Genomic DNA, 14577 nt, shown 5'->3' on the forward strand with positions numbered 1-14577 from the left:
AAAAAAGCATGCGAAGCGGGATATGTTGCTGTGGCTGCATTTAGAAAACAGACTCTGCCACACTATTCAGCTTGACAATCCTTGCTTTTTAACGGGAGCATTTAATTTGACATGATAATTCATATGATATTTTAATGTGTACATTTGATATTATCACCGTTTGGATTTATGACTACGACTTCTATTTTATTTAATTCTATTTTATTCTTTTAGTTTAAACTGCAGTTTTTCTTTGCTTCTTTTCTGCCTTTTATTAAATCAACTACTTGTTATTTCTCCCTCAACCCCACCACCGTGTGGAAATTATACATTACAATTTAATGTATTATGTGTTTTACCCTCTTAGTAGTTGCCCTTAAATTTCTAACAACCACATTTGACTGAAAGGCTAGAGGTATCCACACTTGTACCTTCCCCCCCAACCATGCAAGAACCTTAAAACAGTCTAATCTTGTTTTGTCCCCATTCCAATGTTCTGATACTATTGTCTAGTATATTAATTGCATTTATTTTAACCGCCATTAGCCATTCTTATTTCTGCCTTTACAATCAATAATTCTTTCTTATTTACCCATATATTTATCAAAATCTTTGCTCATTACTGTTTTTTGCATTTCACTCCTTCCTTTTGTTTGAAGAATATGCTTTAGTAACGCCTTGCAGGGGTGTTTGTGAATGATAAACTTCATCACTTTTTGCCTGAAAATATATTTATCTTGCCTTCACAACTGATAGAGCTCAACTGGATTTATAACTTGAAGATGGTAATTATTTTTTCTCCCACTTTAAAGAAATTTGCTACTACCTTCTGGTGTTGATTGTTGCTGTTGAGAAGTCTGCTGCCAGTAGAAATTTTGTTCTTTGATTTGCAATTAAATTTGTATTGATACGTCAAGGCTTGGGAAAATAGGCAATACCTCCTCTTTTTTGCTGAGGAAGACTGGCCCTGAGCTAGTCTTGTGGAAGTAGTCTGCATTTTCTCACTGATTAAGATATTTTCTTTGTTTTCATTATGTGCCTAAGCATGGGATTACTATTATAAAGTTCGGTTTCTGAAGAGTCATATCTTTCCTCAGTTCTGGAAAATTTTAATACCCATGTATTTGATTATTTTCTCTTGTAAATTCTCTGTAATTTGTCTTTCTGGAAATTCTTTCTGTCATCTGTTAAGTATTGCCATTCCATTCTCCATAATTCTTAACTTTCTCTTTCCTATTTTCCATATTTTTGTCCCTGTGTGCTATATTCTTGGTTAATCCCTCAGTTCTAGTTTCCAGTCTACTAATTTTCTCCTTATCTGTGTATAACAGGCCTTATTACCCATCCACTGGATTTTTATTATTAATGAGTATATTTTATATGCCCCTTTTTCTATTTCTTTTTTAATTGTGTCCTCATATTGTGGTTTCTATTCATTCTTTAGTAATTTAAACAGAATTATAGTACTTTTCATGTATTATAATATCAAGATTCTACTTGTTTTGTCTGTCAACTCAATTTCATCGTGGTTCATTTCTCGTGTGTCTTGTAATTGTGTGTGTATGTTTGTGTGTGTGTGTGAGCTCATCTTCAATCGGGATTTTTTTTTCCTGTACCCACCCCCCTAGGCTTACAGACATGTCCCTACAAGACAGATTTGCATTTAATTTTTGCCTAATGCCCCTACAGTCTCTTCATGGGGAATTTCTGCACCTCATGATTGTGTGACTTTAGCTCCATTCCAACATGTGGTGCAAGCTAAGGGTTCTGATTTCTCACAAGAGTTTTTTTCATTCCACACAGAGAGCCAGGCAGATAACAAGCTCTCTTGCTGCTTTCCTGACAGGCTGAATTGTTCGCAGAGGATGGCTCCCTTGAGGGTCTCAGCTTCTAGCGAGTCATCTTACTTCTAGATCTTCATCTTACATGGTCCCAAGACCGTATCACCTGTCCCCATGTGCATGTTAAAACCCCAGACTATTCTGACCTGTATTAAAGTCCAGCATCTCTCTTGGACCACCAATGTGGCATCAGCTCGCATGTCTACCACTATGGCTTTGAGCTCTCTCATCATTTATGGCACCCAGGAAGGAGTGGCTACATCTGTGCACCCCCATGCTTCGTTTAATGCTCCACTGTCACCCTCTTGATATTCTGAATAATTTTATCTTTGCATTTACCTTTTGTAAGTGAAGTCTCAGGGAACAAGTGTGTGAGTAGAGGAGATATGTGAAATATGTGTGTCTGCCATTCTTCAATGCGCTGTTTGTATATCGCATCCATGATGTCCCATGAGCACAGAATTCTGGTGGACCCACCATGCCTGCGAGTCCAAGGTTGGTGTACTATGACTACAACTGGGTAAGTGGGGGCGCTGACAGCCCCCAAAGGTCATACTTTCCCTTTGAATCAGAAATTGCATCAAAAGCAGAAAGAAGGCAATGGCCTTCTAATAAACACAGACAATGAAGGAACCCTATCAATCCTTCTCTACTCACATTATTTCCATGTATTAGCCAACCACTCATGGGGAAAGTAATGATGTAGAAGGAAAGAGAAAGATAGGGTAACCCATAGTTTCTTTTCCTTTCTGTCCTTCCCTACTCATCAGTAAGCTGAAGGAAGGGAGGGCTGGTAGAAAGTGCAAATGTCAGGAAGTGAAATAAACACAGTTGAGTTAATTTTGTGCAGCATTTCTACTCTTCTGATGAGAACAAATTACGCATACATGTATGAGCTACATTGTGCAATTTCATACATGAGATAAATGCCTTTCTATTTGTGTCTAAAATTGGCATTGCTCAACATAAAGAAGAATAGTAAAATTCAAACTCATGGTTTAAAATTTTATTTATTTTTACCTAGAACAATATTAAATAGCGAATAAAAAACACCATGACAAGTGAAGAAAGAAACCACAAAAGAAAGAAAAAGTCGTCATAATTTAGAAACTTTTAATGGTACTTTTATCCTGCTTTTTGAACAACAGCTCTGCATTTTCATTTTTCAATGGGCCCCACAAATTACGTAGCTATCCTTGAACCTGGGGATTTGCCTGAGTTTCCAATTCAGCTGTACATTTTATTAAAATGTTATTGTTGTTTCTCACTGAGAATTCTCTGTGTTCTTCTGGGCCCCGTCAGTGTTTGACTTTCCTTCTGCTCTGTTTCTGTCTCCAACACCAACCCTCCCCCCGATCTCCTCCTTGCTTGTCCAGGCTGCCAGGCTGAGGTCTGAAAACAGACCCCAGATGGAAAGTGGGCAGTAGCCCAGTCTAACTCATGTCCCCAGGAAATACAAGGGTGGGCCCCAGCTGAGGGCTCAATATTTCAGTTTCAGAAACAGTGGCCATCCCTTCCTGGGGCCTCTGGGGCCCCCTTCCTGCTTCCTGCCTCCCTTATCAGACCAGCTCCTTTCCTGTGCTAGCCCTGCACCCACAAATCCAAGCGGTAATTGTGGGCAGTTGTAGGAGAGGGATATAGGGAACCCCAGGACTGTGCTGTGATAGGAGCGTGCTTGAAACTCAGTAGTAACTGGGTGCCCCAAATGGTGAGGCAAGTGCCTTCCAAATAAGGACATGGAAAGCCCTGAAGGACCAAAGGGAGAAAGAACCATGCAAAAGTCACCCAGAGAAAATTAGGGACAGAGTGGTGCTTTTGTCCAGCCTCTGTTCCTTATCCCAGGGCTCTTTAACGAGACCCCAGATGGTCTCCAGACATACAAGGGCAGTTCCTAAGAACCGGGTCATGCCCTAGCTCCAGGGACCAATAACCCCTGCACCTGGAAAACCCATACACAGCCCCAAATTACACCATTTAATGAAGGAAGCAGGGGGAAGAGGGTCTTGCCCAGTTTCCCCTCTCCCGGCCTCCCTGTGGTTTCACGCAGTCCATCTCCACCCATCCTTAATATCCAGATCCTGTCTCTGGAATCCTGATTCTGGAACATTCTAGGACTTGGCCAGATTCTCATCCCTTGGACATGGAGAATAGTGCATTGGGAAGGCTGCTGAGAACTGAAGGACCCACCCTGAGGGGAAGCCTCCGGCTGCCCACACCCAGGTTCTCAGATTTCACCCCTTATGGCCTTAATTAAAACTATATACCATACCTGTCAGAGGCCCTGTGTCAGTGCTCAACACCTCCCGGACCTCCCAGGCCCCTACCTCTGTCTGCAGTCGATTTCTTCCTAGGCTGGGCAGGGTCTCGGAGGTCTACGGAGTTGGGCAAAGAACAAATACAAGTTTTATCATCAGACCAACTTGAGTCCAAATCCCAAATCTATGCTCTCGCTAGGTAAGTATTTGGAGTCGGGTGATTTCATCTCCCTGAGCCTCAGTTTTCTCATCTGTAAAATGGAGTAACAACATGACCTACCTCAAAGGATTGTCAGGAAGATTGAGTAAGAAGTGTTTCCACCTGGACAAGCCTTATGACCAATGCCTGGCGTGGGGGTGGGCATTTAACAAGCACGAGTGGAATGAATGAATGAACCAATAACTGTTGTGTGAAAGTCATCCCCAAAGCATTTCCTCTACCTTCCATCTCCTTGACTGCCTTCTTAATCCAAGCCAGAGAGACAGCAAAGCATAGGGCTTCAGCGTGTAGGATCTGGGACCAGGTCTGTCTTGGCCCTGCCGATTCCTAGGTGACTTTGAGACTCCATTTTCCACTCTTGAAATGGCTAGTAAGAAGGGCACCAAGCTCTTAGTTTGTTGGTGAGAATGACACAAGTTATCCTGGGTAAAACTCTTGGAACAGTTCATAGAGTCAACGGTCTTAATACCTGCTGGCTGCCTTTATCACCTCCCATGTGGGATCCGGGGCACCTCACTGGTCTCCCCGTGTCTCCTCTTGCCACCTACCCCCATCCATTGTTTATACTACCGAAGTATTCATCTCTAAGTGCAGATCTGAACATGTCCCCTCCCTTCTCAACCCTCAGTGGCTCCCATGGCTCTTGACTCCTTCGCATAGTCTACAAGGTTTGGCCACTGCAGACTTCTCCAGCCGCAACCACAGCTGAGCCACTTTCATCCTTGCTTTCCAGCACCTGTCCTCCATCCCCAACTGGCTTCTGATCAGTTCCTTTAATATGCTGTGCTCCCTACTGCCGCAGGGTCTTTGCACATGCCATTCCTCTGCCTCCTCCCCTTGGCTTGTTAATTCCAGCTCGACCATTGCTTCCCCAGGGCAACCTTCTACGACAACACGGACTGGTTTAGGTTCCCTGTAACTTACACACACAGCGCCGTGTGCCTGTCCTTCACAGCACTGGCCATTTGTGTGGCTTTACATTGAATGGAGTGATTGGTGTCTGTCATCCTTCTGGATGATGAGCTTCATGAGAACAGGGACCATACCTGACACTGTTGGTGCTCCCCCTGCATCCCCTTACCACTTCGGTCAGGCAGGCCTTCCTTCCTACTGCCAGGCCCTGAATTGATTTATCTTTGGGTTTTTAGGATTTAGGGTTTCGGTTTAGGTATCTTAGGGTTTACTTTGTACTAAAGTCTATGTGTCTGCCCATGTGGAAGGCCAGAGTGGGGGGTAATGAACCAGGAGCAGCCTCAACTAATGAACGGTGGCAGTTGGTGCGTGCACACCCAGCTCCCCCACCCCCTGGGGAGGATAACTCTGAGTACGTGTCCTACACCGGTTCCCAGCATTTCCCCGGTGGCACTGAGCTGCCTTTGCCCAAGTGGTAGCTGGCCTGATGGTATAATCTTGGTTGTCTGCCTTCCCTTCCTGGTCCCCCTTCTCCATTCCCCTATGCATATTTCTTTCACTTCCAACACAAATGACTTGTCCTCAAACCCTTTTCTCAAACCCTTCTTCTGGTACTTGATTTGTACTCAAACTTGGGTTTCTGGGGAAACCCAAACTAAGATATAATCATTTCCCCAGTACCTAGCATGGTGCCCATGCACAGTCAGCAGCCTGTAAAACTGTTTCTTGAGTGAATGACTGAATGAATAAATGAATGCATGCATATAAAGACAACTTTCAGTGATAACGGCTTCTTGGTCTCTGGCTGGTTGACAGAAGTCTTTCAGGGCAACTTTCTACCCCTCTCTGGGCCTCAGTTTCTCCATCTATAAAATCACCAATGTTAGCTCTCACCAGGGGATAAATTTTGCTCTCCAGGGGATATTTGTGAATTTGGGAAGACATTTTTGGTTGTCATAATTGGAGGAGGGGACTGTGCTATTCGCACCTAGTGAGTGCAGGCCAGGGATGCTGCTAAACATCCCACAATGCACAGGGCGGCCCCCACAACAGAGAATGATCCAGCCCAAACGTCAATAGTCCTGAGTTTGAGAAGCCCTACTTCAACCTCTTTTCAGCTCTAAAAGTCTGTCATTCTAGTTTGAGATCAAAGTCCTCAGACGCAAAGGGGTGGAGTTTCCCGACCTCTTTCAGGAGCACAGCAACTGTGGTTTATCTGTTTGTACACGTACATTCTTCACATCTTATTATTTCTGAAATCAGGGTGTGTCTCACAATCAATGGGGAATCATAGCGTCATTGGCAGAGGGCTTATTTTCCTGTCTTCAGCTGACAAAGGAACAGAGCATTTTATCTTAGAATTGACAGCGTGCCCCCTCTAGTCCCCCTCCTGGATTTATAGTCCATCGGAGACTAGAGAGTTCTGTGCTGCTCCAGGGACGTTTGAGACCGTCTCTAAGCTTTAAATAAGATTCTATTCTTTACCAGCCCATTTTCCCACTGGAAAGTGTTCTCTCAACATGTAAAATTAACAGCTTTTTTCTTTTTTGCTGTGAACTGAATCCTTGTTTTTGTCTCTCCTCACCCACAGCAAAGCTATGCTTGATTGATAACTTCAACACTCTCTCCTGAGACACTACCCTGTAGGTGTCCGCAAGCCTTCAACCCTCTGAGAAGCCACAGTCTGTCCCAACTTTAGCGAAACTCAGGCACTCGAGCAGGCCTCCCTACAAAGCCCAAGACTCCAAATGGTTGGTGTGGCCCTGGGGCCCTGCTCCTCTGAGCTGGGCTTGCTAAGGCTCTCCCACAGGGGTGACCCCACCAAACACCCTCATAATGGCGCAACCTAGGGTAGACCAGATGTCCATCCCATTCTCCCCACCAATCACTATAACTACTTCTCTTAAAGCTCATGGTCACCTGGGAGAACATCAAATTTGTCTTCCAGGTTCCAGAAAGGAGGCTTTTTGCATTCTTTATCCTTTATGATTGATTTCATGTCTCAATACCTCCATGCAACCCCCAGGTCAATTTACCTGCTTCTCTCTGTGTTCCCATCGCCCCGTGGATCTGCCTGGACCACAACGCTCATCACGATAAACCGTAATTGTCTCTTGACTTGCTCTCTCCCACTAGGACAATGTTCTCAAACCTGATCCCACATCACAGCCCCCCGGAGGGCTTTTGAAAACACACAGTGCTGGGCTTTTGCCCCCACAGGTTTCTGACTCCATAGCTCAGGATGGGGACAAGAATTTGCATTTCTCACAAGATCCCGGGGGGATGTGGATGCTGCTTGATTAGAGATCACACTTGGTGAACCTGACCTCATGCATGAGTTCCTTAGGGTCAGAGGTCTTTCTTCCTTAAAATTTCTAGCTTCCTAGCACATAGCAGGCAGTCGACTCATTTGCTAAATAAATTCAACTAGGTATTAATTAAATGCCGCGTCTGTGCTAAGAAGGGCATTAAACTGTATTTAAAAAGAGACATAAAAGGAATGGCAGCAGGTGGTTAGTCTTCCAATCAAGCGTCTAATATAAGGACATCTCCCATTTTCTCCCCCTCAGAGTCTATCTTTGGCCCTTTACACATATTGTCTCTTTCAATCCATCCCTACCAAACCCAGTGGCATATGTTTTATTATCCCCGTTCTGCAGAAGAGTTGGCAAAGACTTGGAAAGTCTTTCACTTTCCACGTGAATTTTCTTACCCCGGGGGTTCTTGGGTATGACAGCAGGTATTTAATTAAAACCATGTGTTAAGTAGAATAAATTTTCCTAGAGGTTCAATTTTACTGAAGGATTTGGGAAAGAGAGAAGCTGTTTTGACACATGCATATAAGTTCATTGGCAGGATTCTCTTTTTCCATATTGATCATATCAAAATAATTTTTATCACAGAACACAACTTTCAGGGCAACTTGCCATTATGTTCTCAGAAGTTTCCTGGTGGTAAAATCCACTCTTCTCCAATCCTGGCTGTCCTTGAGTGAAGTCACTTCTCTCCAATGGGATTCAAAGGTATGTTGGTCTGAATTCCAAGCCTGTGCTTTTAGCCACTTCCTTTTAAAGTAAAAAGGGACAAGGCTGGTATAGGGCGGGTCAACCAGTGAAATGAGCCAAATTTTCTTTACAAAGATCCTGGGAGTCTTATGTATAGCAGACGAAGTTGGGGCTCTTTCAAACCCCCTTGGAAATGCATCTGGAGCAAGCATTGTTTACTTAACACCCATTGTCCCATCATCCTTGTTAACAGAATAGCAATTTTGTTTGGGACAACAATAGTCCCATCCCAGTGGATGAACCATTCTCAGTGTAGGCAAATCATTGCTACCCCATTCTGGTGTGCCACATACTGTCTTTCACGGCCTCCCTTGCAACTGGGAATTACTATGTGATCCCTTTTGGGGAAGGATAAGAATATGTTTTCAGGCTTTTCAGGAATATTTTGCTCCTGTCCTATCTTTCCTGTTTGGGATACTAGTGTGATATCTGGAGCTGTGGCAGCCACCTTGAGTCTGAGAGAGGAAAAGCATGATGAATGAAAGCCAAGAGAATAAGAATGGCTAAGACTAGGACTTTAATGCTATTGTTAAGCTACTACCCCAGCCTTAGACTGCTTATGTCTGGTCTTATTTTAATTAACAATAAACATCCTTTTGGATTAAGCCACTACTTGTAGCCATAAGCATTCCTACCTGATAGATTATTCCAGGGTCCATCCTTCCAACACATGCAGGACTTTGTTCTCCTGCCTAGAAGGAGTGGAAGGGATTAAACTAATCCAACCCACGTGTTCATTTTCCTTCATAGCCCAAATTTTGATCATCTATGAGAAATCTAAATTTCAAACAATGAATTTCCTATGTTCCTTCATTCAGTAAATATCTGTTGCATACCTTCTACATGCCGGACACCCCTCTGGGCATTGGGATATGGCAAGGAACAAAAGAGGCCAAGTCTCGCTTCTTCTTGACCTCACATTCGAGGGGTGGGAGACAGAAAACAAAACAAAACACAACCCAGAAATAGATCCTGTGGTGACTGGTGCTACGGAGAAGAGAGGAGGGAAAAGCAGGCTAGAGAGAGAGACAGACCACCTGAAGGACGAGAATTCCATCGGGTAGACGGAACTGCAAGTGCAAAGACCTGGCTTATGTGTTAGGTGCAGCAAGGAGATAGCCGTGGCTGTGAGTGATGGGGACGGTGATGGCAGATGGGTTCCCAGAGGCGGTGAGGACCTGTAGGCCGTGGTCAGAATTTCTCTGCAGACTTGGAAGCTGCATCCTCACAGCCTCCTCTGGTCCCTAGTTCCTCCTCCTGTGGGACTCCAGCTTTCATTTTCATCTCATCCCTGCCCCGTGTCTGTTTCCCTTGCTGTGTTCCATGCCAACCCCAGCACAGTGCCTTGCTCAAAAAAATACTTGTGGCACGTGTGAATGAACACCCTTGATTTATGCAAGACCAACCAATGCATAAAAACCCACTCTCTGTCCTGTAACCTCGGGCCAGTGACTCAACCTCTGCATGCCTCAGTTCCCTTAGCTGTAAAATGGGGATCCATGTTGTACTCTCCCTTAACGTTTTTGTAAGAATACAAGAAACATAATGACGAAGCCATAGGTCCCATTTGAAATGCGCACAACCCGATGAAGTGGGTCATCTTAGCACCCCCATTTTACAGACAAGGAAACTGAGGCACAGAGTGCTTAATCATTTGCCCCAGGTCCCACAGCTGCTGAGTAGTAGAGTCAGAATTTGAACTGCCAAGCTCTGGGGCGGCCTTCACAGCGATGACTACAGAGGCGATGCATATGAATAGAGAGCTTAGCCAACACTCAACAAATGGTAGCAGGGACCGTGTTTGAGGCTATCCTTGTTTGTTAACGCTATTATTACTGTTACTATTAGTATTGTGCCCAGCTGCTCCAGGTAACCCATGCTTCTTTAATAGGATGGGTGAAATAGATACCATATTGGAGCCCAGAACAAAGAAAACAGAGGGAATTGCGCCTGCCTTGTGAGACATCTGTATGCACCTCCTGAGGGCCCTGCGTGGCTTGGGAGGGGGAGCTGGGGGTGGAGAGAGGCAGCGGAGACACGCACCCTCGCCTCCACCCCCAACCTCACAAGCCAGGCAAACCGCACGCCCCCAGCTGAGGAATCACATAACCATGGCAGCTGTCCAGAGCAGAGGAGGCCGCACCTGTTTGCAATGTAATTTAGCTATTATCAGCCTTCGCATCCAGCTAAAATTCAAAGACTGAAGAACGAGGGATGACGGAGGGGGCGGTATGGGGGGGAGAGGAAGTTGGAGAGGTACGACGATCAAATGTCCTAAATGGCCTCCACTTTAATGCCTTATATAAAAATTTCCTCTAATGCATGTTACCATAAATAAGGGATAGTGGAACGAGCCTGGAGCAAGATGGTTTTCTAGCTGAACTCTCCCGGAGGGAATGTTTGGAGCCAGCCTGGTTATATCCTACCTCTCAAATTATCTCGTTGTAAAAAGTCTGGCTCCCAAGGCCTGCATTTACTGGGCTGAGGACAGCTACATCGTGTACTTCTCAGAGCAGCATTTAGGATTCACTGCTTAGCGGAGGATTGATTCCCTTCCAGACCCCATCTCTGCTTCCAGAGATGTTGGGGGACAGGCAGAGGGTCTCCTGAGCCCCAACATTCTCTCTATCCAGCCCACCCCCATCCAAATCCAAATCAACCTGTCAGGGCTGGCAGAGACCGACAGCATAATCCCCAATCCTGGCCACAAGGAACTAAGCCAGATATTGGGGTCGCTGGGGCACACTTTGACAGTTCTTAAGGGAAGGTTTGCAGGATGCACCTGGACAATTGGTCCTAGCTTCTCTTGAGGGAAAGATGGAAGAGGCAATTTATTGGTTGATAAGATTCAGATTCCACTGGTGGATTACCATGTGCCTGCTGAATACCCAAGAATTGCCCTGGGCTAGAATAGGCATGATGCTGGTGATGATGACGGTGGTGATGGAGGGGGAGAGAGCAGGGAGGAAGGAAGATTGTATTATTAGATTCTCACAATGACCCTAAGAGCCAGAGACTATTATCCCCATTGTACGGCTAGAAATAAGAACAGTGAGTAGTTTGCCTAAGATCACACTTTCATGGCTTTGATTTAATTTTCATGCCAATCTTGGGAGGTCAATATTATAATCACTATGTCTTGGCAAAGAAACAGAGGTGAAGAGAGGGTAAACGAGTTCAGCAGTTCCGAAATCACTGATCCAGTGCCTCCCATGTGCCAAGCACTGTTCTGGAAACTGCAGTCGTGTCCATGAACACAACGGACAAGATCTCGTGCGCTGTGGAGCATGAACTCTAACTAATGTTCATCCTGAAAGGACATAAACACAGAGCTCTTCTCCAGCAGTATCCAGACAGACTAATTTGGGAATGGGGCAATCAACAGGGTTAGAGGACAGCCTTAACAAGTGTCTTTGCAAGGACCGCCCTCCCACCCCCCAAAATCAGAGCCCGAGACAAAGGCTTGTAAACAGTTTATTTAGGACATGGTCCCAAGGAGCAGGAGCGAGGGATCAGGACAAGTGCACAGGGGGGAGAAGGGAGAACCAGCAGGACAGTGCGTCGTGGAGGTGGCCGCTGCTATGAATAAGCAGGGCCCAATCCACAGGGACTTCCCAAGGAGCCATATGGAATACTTCTCAGAATTGCCCCTTCAAGGGATAAAAGAAAGAAGCACTTAGCTATCAGTTCCTCCAGACAGTTGAGGGTTGCCCCGTGGGGCTTAACTTCCCCACCCTTCTGGGTGTGCACGTGTGAGTGGCCTGCCAGTGCTGTAGCCGTCCCATGCCATGCATGAGACAAGGCCCAGGGCAGAAAGTGAATGACATACAGCACAGGCTTGAAGCTTCCTGTGGCCACAAGAAGAATTAGAGGGGAGATAAAGAGGACATGTGGCCTTGTATACATGGTATCTGATAATCTTTGTATCAGTCAAGATGGGCTTGTTTTGGCTGCAGTAACAAACAAACCCACATTCCTTATACTTAGTGCTTGCAATGCATAATGTAATATAATCTTCAAAAATATCCTGCAAGTAGGTATTATTGTTGACTTAACTGATGAGCGAACTCAAGCTTACAGAGCAGAACTAACTTGTCCAAAGTCACTCACCTAATTGGTGGTGGAAACCAGACGCAAACTCAGGGATGAATGACCTTAAAACCTGTGCTTTTAATAATGTGTTTGCCAGAACCTAGGCTAGCAAAGGAGGAGCTTCAGAGGTCACACATATTGACTTCAATTTTATTTTAAAACAATTTTTGACTATTTCTAAAACTAGAAGTTTAAAAGATGCACATTAAATATCCTGTATGTCAAGTTTTAACAAACAGAAGACAAGTAAATTGTGTCAGGTTGGCTCATTTTCTTGGGATCTGAGCATAAAACATTACCCGCCATGGCTGTTTAAATGAAGAGAGTGGTAGTCGTTAGTAATTTGTCAAATACTTCTGCATTTCCAGCTTCCAGGGACGGTAGGATTACACCTGACCCCCTTCTGGTTGAGTGGGGCCCCGTGACTACTTCTGGCCAGTGAGTTAAGATTTCCAGGCCAGAGCATTTAGCTGCCAATGAGAACCATCCAGCACTCCCCTTACGTCTGTCCTCCTGGGACCAGGACTAAAGACAATGGAGAACAGAGTCCCCAGTTGACTTGCCATACACATGTATTATGAATAAGAAATAAACATGTGTAGTTGTCAACCACTGAGATTTTGGGATTGTTCGTTACAGCAGCAAAATTTAACCTATCCTGATTGATTGGAGATTAATCCTGAGATTGCAAGGTATCACAGATTGGGTTTTCCAGAATCAGACGGTGAGACAGAATTTCGGGTGCGAGACGTTTGTTAGGGATCAACCACCTGTGAAAAGCTGAGGAAGCGGGACTGGACAGAGGAAGGAGCTGAACTGTGTTCCTGGCCTGACAAAGCTTTGGCCAACCCAGGGAAATCTCTGGGGTGAGCATTGCCTGTCACAGAGTCCCACGTAGGAGCAAAATGGTTGGACCTTTACATCCAATCCTTGCCCCGTCGCTGGATGCAGGCTGCTCCAGGAAGGGCTGACGTTGGGTAAAGCAGCCCTTCACAGCCGAGGCAGACCCTGAAGGAGCTGGCAGCTGGAGGTCACCTGCTGCCCGGACTCTGCATGGCTGGGCAAAATGTTCTCCCTTGAGAAGGAAGTGGCACCACGTCTCCGTGTCTACCACGCAAGTTCTTCTTACTTGCAACCCTTACCTGTGTGAATCAGGATCCCGACTCTATCCAGCAGAGTTCTCAGTTGCAAGACCACAAGCCAATCCTGGATAATTTAAGCAGAAAAGAAGGTTATTAAATGAGCTAGAGAATCAGGTTGGTGACTAAGCAAGCAGGAATGAGGCCAAAAGTCAAGCCACAGAACCGGCCTGCTGGGGATGGTGGTGGCAGCACCAATTGGCATTGGGTGACAGTTATTGGCTGCCATTTTGGCCCTAGGCTCTTGATCTGGCAGTAACTGCTGCAGGGAGAGAGGGAGAAAGGGGAGACACAAGAATTCCACTGTCCTCCAACTTGCGTCTCCCGCTCTCACTCAAAGTTCAGTTTGAGTGCACCTGATGGAAAATACCTAGGTCACCAGTCAGCATCCTGCTTGCAAGAGAAGCTGGGAGAGCAAGAACCTGACATTCAGTTTCCATAAAGGGAAGTGGTCTCTGCCTCCCCCAGGAGTCATCAAGTGGGGAGCTCCCTCGACACTGGAAGGAAATTCGGAGGCTGAGCAGCCAAAGGGAATGAAAGAGTCCACTCTACCTGTGTGCAAAGAGAATGCAGTTCAGACGTAAATCGGGTGCTGGGACCCAGAGGTGGCTCTCACCATCCCTACCACGGTGTGAATTTTTTCTGCTAAGCTCTGAGGTTCTCTTCTGCAGCCAGCATTCCTCCGGGCTGTACTGAGGTAAGATCCAGACCTAGCAACAGGGGGACATGGATGCACCAGAGACAACTGCATGGACCACCCGAATTTCTTCTCCTGCAGCCCAAGGTATGGGCAGGGAAGCCCAGAGCCCCCCAGGAGGTGGGCTCACCACAGTGCATGGCCAGGAATTCCTGGGGCAGACTTGTGGCGTCTCCACCTACCTACTCATTTACTCCTCAAATACTTACTGAGTCCCTGCCACCTAACAGGCTCGGCTGAGACACCAGAAGCACCCCAACTTTGCCATCATGATGCTCCTAACCCAGGGGTTTTAAGTCACTGCTCGTTGTCACACCCCTTTCTGGCAGCGTGGAGAAACGACTACGTGTCTCCACTTTGCCTTCAAAGTGCCTGAG

At 45.8% G+C, this 14577-nt stretch overlaps 1 long non-coding RNA gene across 1 annotated transcript; it reads right to left on the minus strand.

Annotated features, from left to right (window-relative positions):
* Positions 1 to 11740: 11740 nt before the first annotated feature.
* On the minus strand, positions 11741 to 14265 carry LOC139046097 (uncharacterized). The gene is made up of 3 exons (XR_011505655.1): positions 14056 to 14265; positions 13507 to 13570; positions 11741 to 11922 (listed from the first exon to the last, which is right to left on the minus strand). It is a non-coding gene; the product is annotated as an uncharacterized lncRNA (long non-coding RNA).
* Between the last annotated feature and the right edge of the window lie 312 nt (positions 14266 to 14577).

This window comes from Equus asinus, chromosome 8 (assembly GCF_041296235.1).
Source record: "Equus asinus isolate D_3611 breed Donkey chromosome 8, EquAss-T2T_v2, whole genome shotgun sequence".
Lineage (NCBI taxonomy): Eukaryota > Metazoa > Chordata > Mammalia > Perissodactyla > Equidae > Equus > Equus asinus.